Source organism: Equus caballus, chromosome 21 (assembly GCF_041296265.1).
Source record: "Equus caballus isolate H_3958 breed thoroughbred chromosome 21, TB-T2T, whole genome shotgun sequence".
Lineage (NCBI taxonomy): Eukaryota > Metazoa > Chordata > Mammalia > Perissodactyla > Equidae > Equus > Equus caballus.
The window spans coordinates 28,361,272-28,377,256 of record NC_091704.1 but is presented as its reverse complement, the minus strand read 5'-3'; the positions used below and the strand labels follow the sequence as shown (position 1 = coordinate 28,377,256).

General features: G+C 39.6%; 1 protein-coding gene and 1 long non-coding RNA gene across 26 annotated transcripts in view; one reads left to right on the top strand and one right to left on the bottom strand.

Annotated features, from left to right (window-relative positions):
- The window catches only part of PDE4D (phosphodiesterase 4D), a 1,371,041-nt gene that overhangs the window by 338,624 nt on the left and 1,016,432 nt on the right, over nucleotides 1-15,985 (bottom strand).
- LOC138919793 (uncharacterized) lies at nucleotides 229-14,026 on the top strand. The gene is made up of 4 exons (XR_011430356.1): nucleotides 229-489; nucleotides 7,075-7,187; nucleotides 7,301-7,458; nucleotides 12,801-14,026. It is a non-coding gene; the product is annotated as an uncharacterized lncRNA (long non-coding RNA).

Sequence of the window (15,985 nt, the reverse complement as noted above, 5' to 3'; positions counted from 1 at the left end):
AAAATCTATGAATCAGAAGATGTTGCAATAAACGGAACTTTGGTTTTTCTGTGGGTTTAATTTTTATTTCCTTCTGCTATTTTTTAAATGAATATTATATAAATGTTAGGCATAGTGTGTTATGGACAAGAAAGAGACTCTGTTTTGTAATAAATGAAAAAAAATCCTAACATCAATGAAGCTATTCTTCCTCTGCTGTTTCTGATGTGCCTGTGGAAAAGTCAGCCTGCTACCTTCTGAGCTATTTGAGATGCAGGTCAAAGTCAAATGACATCACAAGAGTGACAGAGGAAACCTAACTTTAGTCTCCATGAAACTGAAGAACTCATAAAAATAATGACTGAACATTCTCAGCTCACGGTTGGAGTCGGATACTTGAAAAGGAACCCAGACAAGGAGGAGCAGGCACCCCACCGTCACATCAGAAGCCTGGGCTCTCAGGTGCTCCAAGGACCGGGAGCATCTCAGCTTCAGAGAACGACTCTTCAGGTACATTTAAGGACGTGTGTTTGCCACTCTAGCACAGCTTCACTGCGGCAGTTCAGTGAAAATAGCACATACAGCTATAGAAGCATAGAGTGGCATTTTTAAGATGTTAGTGTCAATAATTTGTTAAAAAGTCCATTATAAAGTGCTCTATATATACGTGGGAATATTACTCAGTCACGAGAAAGAAAGGAATCGTGCCATTTGTGACAACATGGATGGACGTTAGGGCATGATGCTAAGTGAGATAAGTCAGACAAAGAAAGACAAATACTGTATGATCTCCCTTACATGTGGAATCTGAAAAAGCCAAACTTATAAAAACAGAGTAAAATGGGGGTTCCCAGGAGCTGCAGGGTAGAGGAATAAGAGAGATGTTGTTTAAGGGTAGAAACTTGCGACTAGTAGGTAAATAATTCCTGGAGACATAATGCACAGGTTAGTGACTATGGACAACAATATTGTATTATGAAGATCAAACTTGCTAAGAGACTAGATACTAATTATTCCCACTATAAAAAAGAAGGAATAACTATGTAACATGATAGAGGTGTTAGCTGATTGCTACAAGGGCAATCATACCACAATATACAAATGTATCAAATCAATATATTGTCCACCTTAAACTTACACAATGTTATGTGTCAAATACACTTCAATAAAAAAAGAAGTGAGGAGCCAGCCCAGTGGTGCAGTGGTTAATTCCACACCTTCCACTTTGGCGGCCCGGGGTTCACCAGTTCGGATTCCGGGTGCAGACACGGCACTGCTTGGCATGCCACACTGTGGCAGCTGTCCTACATATAAAGTACAGGAAGATGGGCACGGATATTAGCTCAGAGCCAGTCTTCCTCAGCAAAAAGAGGAGGATAGGCGGCAGATGTTAGCTCAGGGCTAATCTTCCTCAAAACAAAAAAAGAAGTGCATTATAAAATTGCTAATACTAAGTAGAATCTAATTACTCCCAAAAAGCATTTATTAATTCAATCCAATTCATAAAAATATGCACAAAAATGGTGACAGTGTTATCTCTGGGTAGTAGGATCATAGGCATTTGTAAACCGTCTTTTCTGTAATTTTCAAATTTTCTACCACAAATAGGGATTCCTTTTATAGTCAGATAAATCTAAATATGTGTTACTAAAAAACTTGAGTAGTCGAGTTTCTTTTTTCCCACCAGGCGTTTTAGATTTTCAGTTTGAGTAGATTTCAACCAAAGGTCACGAATAAAAACTTTCGAATTCCTATTAAATTAAACATGCCTCATAGAGAGTTTACACATTGCTGATTTGTTAAAGGGTCAGAGAGAAGTGCTGGGAAGGCAGATACGCATACACATCATTTAATGCCTATGATGATAGGATTTAAAATCAAATTAAAAGAAGTGTGATGCAGCCTGCAGAAACTTACCTAGAGAGGACAGAGCAGTCTGCCTCCCAGAGGCAGAAGAGCCATGGCCAGAAAAAAAGCCAAAAGAGAAAGAAGCCAAGCTCTTTATAGACTGAGAGCCCCACTTCATGCCAGTCTGCAAGAAAATGGTGTAAGAGCTAGATGTTTGCACAGCGCCCCCTTGTGAAGAAAGGTTTTCGGGACTGTACCTTCACCCAAAGAAACAGCCAACAGCTTCCACCAGCCATACAGGGACTTTGCTTAGCCTGCATCATCTGATGACTGACATCCAAACCTGACAGAGGATGCATATGTGAGTGTGAGCAACGCACAGACTTGGTATGGTACTTCTCCATTATTAAAGGTGTACGTAAATATTTCACGGGGTTGTATTTCTTAATGGTAATGTTTTAAAAAGAATTTCTCAGAATAGGAAACCGGTATCTATTTTTGTCCCCCCCTTCCCTCAGAAACTTGCTCTCTTGTTCTGATGGACACTGCTTCTCCATTAGACAAAATAAAATTGACTACTGAAAATGGGAGAATATATTAAAAGTCAAATATTGTCCATTCACCTTAAAAATATAGAACCATTTATTTATAAAACGTCAGTATAATTATGAGTGCCATTTGGAAATGTGTTAGTCACCTGAAACTTCAAATGACGGCCACTGATAAAAATATCACCATGTTAACAATGTGAGAACTAGTGGAATTTTTATGTGTTTGAACTAGCTCTTTAATTAGAATAAAAATCTTACGTAAATGATTCCACTGATTTACAATTATCTGGAAAACTGCTCAGCAGGAAAAATTAAATTCTGGATGCTTCCTGCAAAGGTGAAATTACTCTGAAATGTACTACAAAGTATGCAAGAAGAGTTGTGCAGTACCTGACATTCTGATTCCAAACCTGAGAGAGGATGACTTGTTTTCACGTTCAGTTGAACAGCTGATTGGAAGTGAGTGCAGTCTTCACTTTGCCTCTTGCTGGCTATACGACCTAGCTAATGAGGATCATTCATCTCTACTCACTTTCTTCCTCAAGCTCTCACACAAAACATGCTTGTGAACTCTGAGTCAGGTGAGCAAAAAGGTACAGCTGAGCACAAACCATTATTAAAAAGCAATGACAACACGAAAGCATGGCTTGGGTGGCCCTCCATATTCTCCACCAGTTTTTCCAAAATCACTCCAAATAAACATACAGCCATGTACCGCATAACGACATTTTGGTCAATGATGGACCTCATACACAATGATGGTCCCATAAGATTAGTACCATACAGCCAAGGCATATGGTAGGTTACACTGCCTAGGTTTGTCTAAGTATACTCTATGATGTTAGCACGACGACAAAATCGCCTAATGACGCATCTCTCAGAACACACTCCTGTTTGTTAAGCAACACATGACTCTCTAGGGAAAGTAAAAACAATGTGCTTTCATTGCAAACGCAGATTCAAGACAAGTCTCCAAGATCCCCTTTGTTCCAATCAAACTGTCATCACTACTCAAGCGACTACCATCTAGAAATTCTGCTGTGGCCTCTACCAAAAGTTCACACTGTTCATTGATAAGCATCATTGTGTCCATGGGGAAAAGAGAACGTGAGGCAGAGAAGGAAGGAACGAGTACGTGTAGGAACCAACCCATATTTAGATCTTGTGCTTTCACATAGGCTTGTAAGAGACTGACACCTCCCAGTTAAATCTCCAGCCCTGACATTTTCCCTGATTTCCAAAATAGCATAGCCACCTCCTTCTTGGACATCAGCATTTGGATATCTATGCTGTCTTAGGTTGAATTCCTCCCAGGAAGACTCTGCAAAGTTTTGGCGTGGGTACTTTATTTGGAGAGGAGGCAGGAAGGAAACTGTAGGAAGTTAGGATTTGGGAAGTGGGGCAAGAAGGGAGAAAAGTCAATAAAGTGTGTGCATAAATAAGCAGGTGACCACGGTGAGCAAATGGAACTCAGTCTTCTTGGGGACCCTTTGAGGGACCACATACACATGGCTCGGGATTGTCCGCCTGAAGAATGTGGAATGTAGAGCGTGCGAGCACACCCGGGTCCCTCAATGTTTGAGGATTGCCCCGGGAAGTTTTAAGTCACAAGCCCTTCTGGGCGGCCTACACACAGTCTAGTGAGCTCCTTTCTACAGAGGAGGCCTCTAGGTGCTTCAGATGAGAAGGTGACTGAGCACACAGGAATTGTCCACTACGGTCACCCATGAACTCTGTAGTGGGTCAAGGGGAAATGGGGTGGGGTTTGAAGCCTTTGCCACAAATAGGCCTCTCAAACTTCAGATGCTTGAACTGAACTTTTGCTTCACGTCTCCATCACCCTACCCCTAAATCTACTCTTCCCTTGTCTTTCCCCAACTCAGCAAATGAAAACACAAGTTTTTAATTTTTTCAGACCAAAACGCTTGAGTCATCTTTGACTCATTTCTTTTTCATACCCCATATGAAAATCCATCATCAAATACTGTTAGCTCTGTTTTCAAATTGCAGCCAGAATCTGGTCACTTCTCAACACTTCCACTGCCACCCTGGTCCAGGTCACCACTGTCTGTTGCCCAGACTATTGCAGTGGCTTCTTAACCATTTTCCCTGCTTCTGCCTTCACTCCAAGGTCGTTCTTTACAGAATACTCAGAATGATCCTTTGAAAATGTACTTCATTTCTCTACTCAAAACCCTCTACTAGTTTCCTACTTCACTTGGGATAAAATCCAATCTCCTTACCATAGCTTATAAAAGTCCTTTCCTATCTCCCTGACCTGTTTTCCTTCTCCCCTCCCCCCTTGCTTACTCAGTTCCCTCCATACTGCTCTTCTTCCTGTTCCTTGAATGCAATGTGCCTGCTCCTACCTCAGGACCTTTGCACTTGCTATTCCTCTTCCTGAAATGCTCTTCCTTCAGATATCTTCATGGTCCTTTCATTTTGTTAAGACTCAAATGTCAGTTTAATAGAGAGGGCTACCTATTCTGACTAATCAATCTAAAATAGCACTGCCATCATTCTATTTCTTGGCCTTGAGGATATCACGCTAAGTGAAATAAGTCAGACAGAGAAAGTCAAATACCACATGACTTCATTCATATGTGGAAGATAAAAAAAAGAAAAAAGTAAAAACAACAACAAAAATGTAGATACAGAGAACAGATTGGTGGTTACCAGAGGGGATGTGGGGAGGGCAAAAGGGGTAAAAGGGCACACGTGTACAGTGACAGATGGCAATTAGACTTTGGATGGTGAACACGACGTAGTCTTCACAGAAATCAAAATATGATGATGTACACTTGAAATTTCTATAAGGTTATAAACCAATGTTACCTCAATAAAAAAAATAAATAGAAAAAAAATGAAGTTCCATTAGAACAGAGACTGTTTTGTTCACTGCTGTATACTAGCAACTAGAATAGGGTCTGTTAGTGGCAGAGGTTCAATTCATATTTGCTAAGTGGATGAATTCACTGGTCTAACAGCCTTAAGAGATAAACGTTGATACTTACTAATCAAATATTTACTAAATACTGTGACTAGTATTGTCCTGTAACAAGTATCAGCAGCTGCTGCTCTTCAGCAGCACTATATATCCGATGAGGAGGAGAGAAACTGTGTCCACTGCATGGTGCAATCGCTGGAGTTCAGAGGGGAGATTATTATGAACGGCTTTGTTTGTTAGTGCTGGGGAGTCGATTCTGACTCCTAGCGACCCTGTGGACAGCAGGGCGGAACCCTGCCTGGTCTTTTTGTGCCACCCTTTCACCTTCCAGGGCTAGCTCAGAGAATGCTCCACTGCTATTCATAGGGTTTTCATGGCCAATTTTTTTTTTTTTAAAGATTTTATTATTTCCTTTTTCTCCCCAAAGCCCCCCAGTACATAGTTGTATATTCTTCGTTGTGGGTTCTTCTAGTTGTGGCATGTGGGACGCTGCCTCAGCGTGGTCTGATGAGCAGTGCCATGTCCGCGCCCAGGATTCGAACCAACGAAACACTGGGCTGCCTGTAGCGGAGCGCGCGAACTTAACCACTCGGCCACGGGGCCAGCCCCTTATGGCCAATTTTTTCAGAAGCGCCCAGCTCCTTCTTCCTAGTCTGTCCAACCTGGAAGCTCCCCTGACACCTGTCCACCATGGGTGACGCTGCTGGTATTTGAAATACCAGTGGCATAGCTTTCAGCATCACAGCAACATGCAGGCACTACAGGATGACAACTGATAGACGGGTGGTACAGTTCCCTGACCGAGATTTATGAGCAGTGGTAGTTGGAAAAGAAAGGTTTAGACTGGACTGGGAACAACTTGCAATGTTATGTTAGGAGCAGGTCCTTTGTTCCATTTAAAAGTGAAAAGTCATCAAAGGTTCTGAACAAAGGAATGAAACAATGAAAGCAGAATTTTAGAACAATTCCTATTTGATTCTAGTCCACCAGGATTTGAGCAAGGAAGACTGGAGCCAGGGAGACAGCGTCATGAATTTTTCCCCCTCAAATCTTCCTTTCTCTCAATATCCAAGACACTGGGTTTTTCACACATCTTTAATGAGGTATAATTGATAGAAAAAATTGCACATATTTAATATATACATTCAATGTTTGCACATTTGTATATACCCATGAAACCACCACCACAATCAAGGTAATAGACACATCCATCACCTCCAAAAGTTTCTTTGTGTCTCTTTGGCTTTTGGATTTTGTTTTTGTTTTTCTGTGGTAATAACACAACGTAAGATCTACCCTCTTGACAAAGTTTCGAGTGCACCATAGAGTCCCGTGAACTGTAGGTACTGTGTCCTACAGGAGGCCTCTAGAACTTAGTCATCTTTTCAACATACTCTGTACACTACTGTATCATTCCTTATTTTTCCAACTCAGGAAGCTTTTTGTCCTTCCTGGGAATGTTAACTAACACACTTTAGCTGAAAACAGGTCTGTCCATGGTTTCTCTGGAATTGGAAGTGACCCCACAACAGGTGCAAAAACCTCAGATCCACTCTCTTAAGGGTATCTAAGAACTAATAAACAAATTAGTGAAAAAGGATAAGGTAGGACACAAATGTGCTCTGGGTTATCTGGTGAGAAACAGTTATGAGTAAATGGGAATAAACAAGTCAGAGGCATCCATAGTGACCTGCAACCATTCTCCACTTCTTTCCCTTGTGTCTCTGTGGGGCATCGTGCATATGGCAGTCTCCCTTTCTCTGAAGAAGTCTTGAGAAGACCAAGAACACTGTACGGTCGGTGCTCTCCTGGGCTGTGAGCTTCCTGAGGCCATGATCCCCGTGACTGCTGAGCGAGTAGCAGTAAGCAAATGTGTGCTAAATGAATCCCTCACACTTCCAGGGAAATTTCATTATTTTGCTCTAAATTCTGCTATTTCTTCTTGTAATGAATATTTAATTCTGTTTTGTTCCAGAAAGGATTCAAGACTTCTCTGTTTCCTCTGGTAATTAGTGTAAACAAGCCACATCATCTGTCTCTCCACCTGCCCAGTGGACAATTGCTAAGGCTTAAAATGGTCACGGTTATACTTGCACCTTGATACGATCGAGAACATTTCATGTACATAAACCAGTAAGCATCATCTGAGAATAGAAGCTAGCTGACTTTAGAATGTCTGACATATCTTTACAAACAATTGCACATGACTGATTGATCCTGTTGAAAAAGCCAATTTGATTCAAAAGTTAAAAATGAAGAGAAAGTTGTATAGGATAAAATTAAGTCATTGGGGCACTTTGATGGCATTGCCTAGTCTCAGTTCCATCTTTTCACTCAATTCATCAAATTCTTTGCCAGGTAAACATATGGATACAGTCAATCTCTTAGGCACTGGGATTGAAGCTCTGAGGACACTGTTAACAAATCCATAGTGAATTATGAAAGAGCTTACTCCACACTGCTCAGACTCTGTGCCTGTGCTCAGGCTATGTCCACCTTTTAGACAGCTTTTTTCCCCAGAATTATTAACAACAGCCCCCATGCTAACACCAGGTATCTTTTTACAAAGTAGAAAAGGAAAAACCACATTTTTAGTAGATAATTCATGCTGCTACAAAAATCACAAGGAAAAGCTGAACCGAAACTAGTAACAAGCTTTTGCTTTGTGCCCCACGATTGGGACACTTTTGCCTATATCCTTTATGGGACTTCCTCCAATATCTTGTGCAAGACCATTCCTGAGGAGTTCCATGCTCAGGGCAGAGTCCACTTGAGCGTCCTTCAGTCTCCTATTTCTGTCTCCAGCCCCAATCCATACACACTCGGTGAGGTCCATCTGCAGGGCAAGGCAGTAGCAGAAGGCAGACTTTGCAGAGAGAAAGGATTAGAGGAGTGAGCAAGTATGTGTGTGTGTTTGAGTGTTTGAGTGAGAGTGTGTGTGCGCGCGCCCGTGCGTGCGTGCGTGTGGCATGTCTCCTGATTTACCACAATCTAGGGAGCTTCCAGGGAAGCTCTGTGCTAAATTTCAGCACGGCCGGCCTTCCAAGCAGGCAGCTGCTTCCCTGCCCTTCCCTGGCCTGCGTGCTCCTCTTCCTGCCAAGTGCCAGGCAACTCAGCCACAACACTGAAGCCGTGACCCATCAGCCGATTCTACAAGCCTGAAAAGTCCTCTACTCATGTGTCTGCCTAGCACTCAATAATTCATTTAAATGGATTTTCCCATGCATAAAATAAGATACTTTTCTTATAGCCTGCTGACTTTTACCAGCACTGACCTAAGAATCATACCAAAAAAAAATTGCTGTGAGAATGCTGATATAGTTTTCTGTTTGAGTAACATTTATTTTTTATGACTATATAAATGATGAATATTCATTATATAATATTTTAGAAATGCAGAAAAGTAAAAAGAAATATCATCTACACTCAGAGATGACTATTGTAAATCCTCTGGCTCATTTTCTTCCTTATTTTTATAGGTATATACACATATTTATGTCTCTAACTTTAACGTTCATTTGGGATCTTAGGGCATATGATTTTGGATTCTGCTTCACATTTCATGTTTTACTATAAGCAATTTCCCATATCATTTTAAGTTATTTTAAAATATTTTTAATGTTGATAAGATTCTATGGTGGAGTCTAATATCGAAATTTATTTAAACATTAGCTTATGTGGAAGATTTAGAACATATGTAGGTTTTCAATATTCTAAGTATTTTTGCAGCAAATATCTTTGAAAGTAAATCTTTTTAATATCTCAAATTACTTCCTTAATCCAAATATCTATAAATAGAATTACTGAATTAAAGGGTATGAGTATTTTTGAGGCTTGAGGCTCACGATGACTTTTACTCATTTTTATGAAATAAAGCCTTCAATCCGCTCAAAAATCAATGTAACAGCTATACTTGCATGCATTATTTTGACTTTTTTAAAGATTAGTAAAACAAGATAATTGAAAACTTGTTATTTACTATAAACAGAATTCCCACCACACGAAAATTGGTCAGAACCTAGAGCAACAAAAAAAAAGGGATTCTTCTTTTATAAGATGGAAAAAAACCTCTACCATATAAATCCTTAATTTTGGCCACATTTTATGAAAAGGCCAAAAGCAGACATAAAAAAAAACCCATATGGCTATTATCATAGTAACACAGAGTTGGTCAACCACTTCAAGTTCTTGTGGCCAGTGAGGTCACTGAAGCTGCAGGCTGACATTTCTGACAAATTATGCACATTGAAGTCACATTGCTCTACTTGCGGCAGTTTTTCATAATTATAGTGTTCTGTTTACAAAAAGTCCTTTACTTAAAAATACCCTTTTGTGCCCCCTAGTGTTTAAATTCATCAAAACTTTTGAGTTCATTTCTTCTAAACTACAGTTGAACACCACTGCATTCCCATTTATACCAAGTGTTTATCTATACCGGAAGGGGCCCAACATACATATTGTTCCAAAATTGTCAATGTTTACTTAAATTTTTTCATTTCAAAGGTAGCTACAGCAGGGACTGGAAAACTACCATAGGGCAAATCCCAGCCACAACTGTTTTTGTAAATAAAGTTTTATTGGAACATGCCATGTGTATTTACGACATATTGTCTATGGATAGCTGAATTTGGTCTACAACTGCAGAGCTGAGTGGCTGCCAAGAGACTTTATGTCCTGCAAAGTCTAAAATATTTACTCTCCGGTCCATCAGAGAAAAAGTTTGCTGACCCCTGGGCCAAAGAATCTCTCTGGTACTTAGACTGGAAGAGGAAATAAAATACAAGTATTTTTCTAAAGAGGTCATACCATTTTACAATGTCCTTTAATTCTACTCCTTTCCACCATCCACTGGAATACCACTTAAAACAAAGAGAGTTGTAGGCCAGACGATCAGTTTTGTGGTTCAAGCATCAAATTTATGTTTTCTCAGTGAAAACATCTGTAACCTTTGACTTTTGTAGTGTCTACTCAGGGCGATAATACTGATTCCATCCTGATGACCTTGATATTGATCTGATATATTGGAGAGAACATAATGAGATCAAAGTTCTTTACCCATCAAGTTCAGGGGACCAAGAAATTTCTTGCCTCCTGTCCTACATCATCTCTTATTGATTAGCTAGAACTTAGACTAGGAGGAGATCTGGTGTCCCTATCGCTCTCTTTTTTTATACATTTAATAATAAAGTTTGCAATTACTTTTATAAACACATACAGTCTTTATAGAACAAAGTAAACATACCATTTATAAATAAAATGGAGTTTACCTCAGTTTTATGCTTGATTCAAATCTCACACAATCACTTCTTTCATATATGTATGAGAGCACAGTGCACAATAACGAGGCTATAGTCCTCTGAGGGCAACATAGCAGGCCATCTTTCTTCCTCAGTACAAACCCCCTCTTCCTAAGCCCCTCTGAAATCTTACCTTCTCTCTTGTGTATCTAGAAGCTTTATTCAAATTTCCTTCTTATGTGAAATGGTTGATACACAGTTCATTAGAACTTTTTTTAATGTGGTTTCCAGCAAGTGGATCTATTTTATTGCTTTTTAACATAAAACTTGACTTCTGGTTCAAAATGGTCACAGCCATTCCTTTTTCAAAGATACACATCAGCAATACCTCAGCAGACATTTTGCACAATAACAGAAGAAAACACAAAACTAAGGGCTTCTTCACTATCCTCCTTGTATTTCCCTCACTCTCCCAATACAAACCGCTGCCTTGCGTCTGACGCAGAAATTATTTAAACATAAACCCAAATACACACCCCGCTTGGACTTACTTTATGGAATCACATACTTAAAACTCTTGAATCAAATAACTTAAATCCGCAATGTTACCTTTCACGTATTTGCAACAAGAATTACAACAACAACAAAATGCACAGTGAAACACATCATTTTTCATGCCCAACGTTAAAAGCAATTAAAATAGAACTCAGGAAAAAAAGTGAGACCATACCTCTATTCCATAAGCAAAATAAATTATTTCCAAACTTACCTGCAAAAGAAAAGAAAAAAAAAGCAATAAATCTCAAATCAGAGTGCATTTTAATTACTTGTCAGTAAAACTGTGGTACTAACATAGTCAATTCTTAATTATCACCGTGTGGATCATTCTCTGTAAATAATGCTAGTTCTTGTAGATGCCAATAGGGCTGGCAGTGAAATCCTCTAAAGGCCAATTTTCACCATGAATAGAGTCCTTTTCCATACATAGTCTAAACCTAGTAGATGAGCTTTTAGATCTAAAACTTAATTCCCTGGACCCAGGAAGTCTGTGCATTACAAAACGTATTTTGGGGAATAAATACAAACAACAGGGAAAATGCTTCAGAGTCAGACCACCTGAGGTTAAATCTCAGTTCTACTACAGCCTGATAACTCAAGTCATTCTACACCCCTTGAAACTCAGTATTCTACACCCCTTGAAACTCAGTATTCTCGTCAGTAAAATGAGGACATTATATTTACCTAGGTAGAGTATTCCAAGCATTAAGTGTGATCATGTTGCAGAAGCTCAATTAACATTAATTGCCTTCTTGCCTTCCTGTAAGCTTCATTTCATCCCAATACTTGGAGAAGAATAGGTGTTTAGTGTAGTGTTTAAAGCACAGAAGAGCTTTAGGCAATTTAAAATGGCTAGAAAAGATAAACAAATTCTGCATTTTCCTGTCTTCACAATGTGACCAAGTTGGTTTATAGTAAATATTAGCCATCTTCTAAATGCTGAGCAATTTATTTTCCACTGTAAGTTTAAGCATTTTGCTCCGAGTTCCAACAATTCACTGAGAGTACAGCAGTCTCTGGCATGGCCTCAATGTCCCATGGATGCACTGCATCCCCTATGACTGTCCCCATCACTCTCTCACCACAGTCTCACCAGCCTTCTCTCCACTCCTGGAAACAGGAAGGATGCTCCAGCCTCGGGGCATTTGCATTTGCTGCTCCCTCTTCCCAGGAATCCACGCTGTGACCTCTCCCTCTTCAAGGCTTGCCTCAAGGGGGCTCTTCCACTGAGAACTAACCTGACTTCTCTGTTTAAAATTCCAACCAGACTCTCCACCTACTTCAAACTCCCCTCCTTTGCGCTGGCTTTTCTCAGCACTTCTAACCTTCTAATACATTAAACAATGTAATGCAACCCACGATGTTTACTGAGTCTCCCTGCCCCTAACACCCTATATAAGCTACACAAAAACAGGGGTTTCTGTGTGTATTGTCCACCGTTGAATACCCAGGAACTACAACAACGCCTGGTAAGTAGAAGGTATTCAAAACACATTTCTTAAAGAATGAATACAAGTATTTTTACTTATTTACATATATATTTACTTAAATGTTTTATTTATATACATATATTTATTATACAAATAAGTACTTGCATATTTATTAACATAAATATTTAATACTGAATTAAAATTTTAGCTAGAAGTAAATCATTTCACTTTTACTTCATTTTGCTGGCAGAATTTGTGGCGGTCCCTAAGAGCTGTTGGCTACTATTTCCAGCTGTCCACCTACCAGGGACATGGAGGGGCACCTAATGAACCTCTTGTGATTGAATGGGGCCGTGTGACCAGTTCTGGCCAACGTCATGAATCATGAGCAGCCAAGCACTGAATTGCTGGTGTGAGACCCTCTACCCCTTCCCCTCTCTGCCAGAGAGACCAGCAAAGTCCAAGATGACGACTCTCCGTCAGCGTCTGTGCTGGAGCCTGGCTGCCGTGGAGCAAAGCCCTATTTGATGACATGTAGCATGGGGAAAAGGCCAGCCTTTGTTGCTACAAGATTCGGAGCTTGCTTGTTAGGGCAACTTAATTCAACCCATTGTGACAAAAACGAAATTATCCACATATAATTTAAAAGTTAAATTCAAAGGCTTACAAAAAAACCTTTATTATCTGGATCCATTCTGAATGCCCTTTCCCAAATCATTTTGTTACTGCTGGTACTTAACTCTGTAATTCTAAGTAATATGCTTACATTGTTGTTTCTTCATTTTGAAAATTTTAGCCATTATCTACTCATTTCTTGTTATATTAGAGAAAGATTTAATTCTCTAATACTGATCCCTCTTCCCTTTCTTTCATCTAGTTAAATAATAATTTTTAGTTAAATTTATAATCACTATTTGCATATATTTACTATATAAAACTTATTACTACATACATACTATGATTATATTCCTCTTATGGTATAACTTTTGTCTTGCTTGATGTTACTAATTGCCTTGTTTTTTTCACATGTGCAATTTCCTTTTGTATTAAAAAAAAATTTCCTCCAAATGGTAGCTTATATTTGCCATCTCTCTCAGATGATCTATCAAATTGGATAATCTATCAATTCCATTTTCTCCTCTTCAGCCTCCTCCTCAGGGCCCTCTACTCTCTTCCTTCAATCAATCAGTATTTCGGAGCTAGTTGCTTTCTAGGCCTTCCAGAAATCTGACGTCCTGACTTCTCTCCATGGTGTCCTGTGTTGATTATTGCCCCCCATGACTTCCTCTTTAACACTTTGCTCCTTCTCTGGTGGGTCACATTTTACATGAGCTTAAGTGGCAAAAGCGTGAATTGGATTTAACTTTTTCAGATCCTGTGTGACTAAAGATGGCTTTATTCTGTCTTTAGCTTTGTTGATGGTTTCACTTGTTATAGGATTCAATGTTGAAAATAAAATCCCTCCAAAATATTGAAGTCCTGGCTCCAGTGTATTCCAGCATCTCTGATTATTTTTCAGTAATCTGACATCAATCTGATTTTCATTCTTTTGAATGTGATGTCTTTCCTTTTCTTTCTTTTGAAGCTTTTAGGATCTATTTACTGGGAGTTAAGAATTTTCTGAACATGTGTCCTTTATGGGTCTTTTTTCATTCCCTGTACTGAGCACTCCAGCTTCCATTTTGACCTGAAAAATTAATTTCTTTCAGTTATGAGAAATTTTCTTAATTTACTCACGTTTGTTTTAAAAATAGCTGCTTCTCCTCACTGCTTACTGCTTTCTCCTTCTGGAATGACTCTTATTAAGATGTTGTGCTTCCTACATCAATTCTCTCTCTGACTACTATTTTCTCTCCTATTTTTCATCTCTTTGTCTTTTCTTGCTGATTTTTTTTTTAACCTTCTCTTCCAAGATTGACTATATATTGTCATTTTGGCAGCATACATTTTTAATCTCCAAGAATCCTTTCTTATTCTTTGATTTTACCTTTATCATAGCACCCTGTTCTTGTTTTATGACTATGATATCCTCTCTTTTCTTTCTGAAGATTTTATTCTTTAGTTGGTTTCCTGATTGGCATTGACATATTTTTTCACTCCCATACATTGGCTCTGTTTCCTCTGGGTTCCATTTTTTTCTAGTTATTTGCCTTGGTCTCTTTAAGTGGTTGTCCTAAAACTTATGATGACACTTAGTTAGCTACTCACATTTTTAATTGAAGCACAAAAAAGCATGGCTGAGCTCACTGTGTGTTGGATTTCAAAATTGGGAGACTGAATGAGCAGCCAGCATCGGAAACACCAAAATGTCAGAATGTGAAGATCTTCTCACTGAGACATGTTTACTTTTAAGAAAAGCCTGGTAATCATTGGCCTGGGGTAAAGTACACCTGACCGCTTTCATTTTACGTGGAGGGTGAAGAAGGAGGGTGAGGTTTCAACATTCCTGAGGCCAACTGTACCGGATACTGAAATGCACCATCCAGATCCCTCTCAGCATGTATTTCTCCAGTAGAGGGCGTACCATTCTCATCCAAGACCAAACCCCCTTGATGCAGAGCAGCTTGCATGCAATGGCTGGTTGATGGAAGGAGGGAGGTGGTACAAGGGCCTAGACCCTTCCTCTCAGTTTCAGATGCCTCAAGGGGTCAGCTGAGGCCTCCACTGAGCCTTTACTCCTCCCCCTCCCCTTCCTCCAGAGGAGTCTATCCTAAGAGCACTTCCCCATAAACATCCTGCTCGCCAGCTCACAGCCCCCTTCCCAGGGAATCTGACCGCAACACAGGCAATCCCTTCATCCCTTGTTCTAGCTCCACACTGCAGCCCTACAGTGTGCTTCATCCGCTCCCTGAGTCCTGAGCCTCTCCAATAACATTTCTTCAGAAAATAAACTTTGAGTATTCTGTGGTCGGGGCTGAGGGTGGGAATCATCGGGGGTGGGAGAGGGAGGCAGCCTTTCTCCTATCCCCACGCCCTTCTTTTTAAATCCTTCTATTTAATTAAGAAGATATAAGCACTATAGTCAATTCACCACCATTAATCAGAAGTCCACAGTCTTTAGATTACTGGTGCAATTGCTCTTCTCTATTAACATGAATCAAAAACAACTTTATCTATTAAAAGCAGAAAAGGGCATGAGAACATTTCCCAAATTGTTGAGTGGAATACTCATTTTTGCAATGTTAAGTGTTTGTTACAACAAGAAAAATAAGGAAAAAACTACGCAAATAACTTGGACACTGTTGGCTTGAAAATTTAAAGGAAAAACATGTTTTTATTGCAGGACTTTTAGGAGCTTTGGATATAATAATTGGAATGTGACTCTTCTAGAAGATGGAGAACATTTGCAGAATAATTAAGCCACTCCTCCCTGGACATCATTAATATCAGAGTAAGCCACCTTTTAGAATGCTACCTGGGAATTGCTTCACAAGG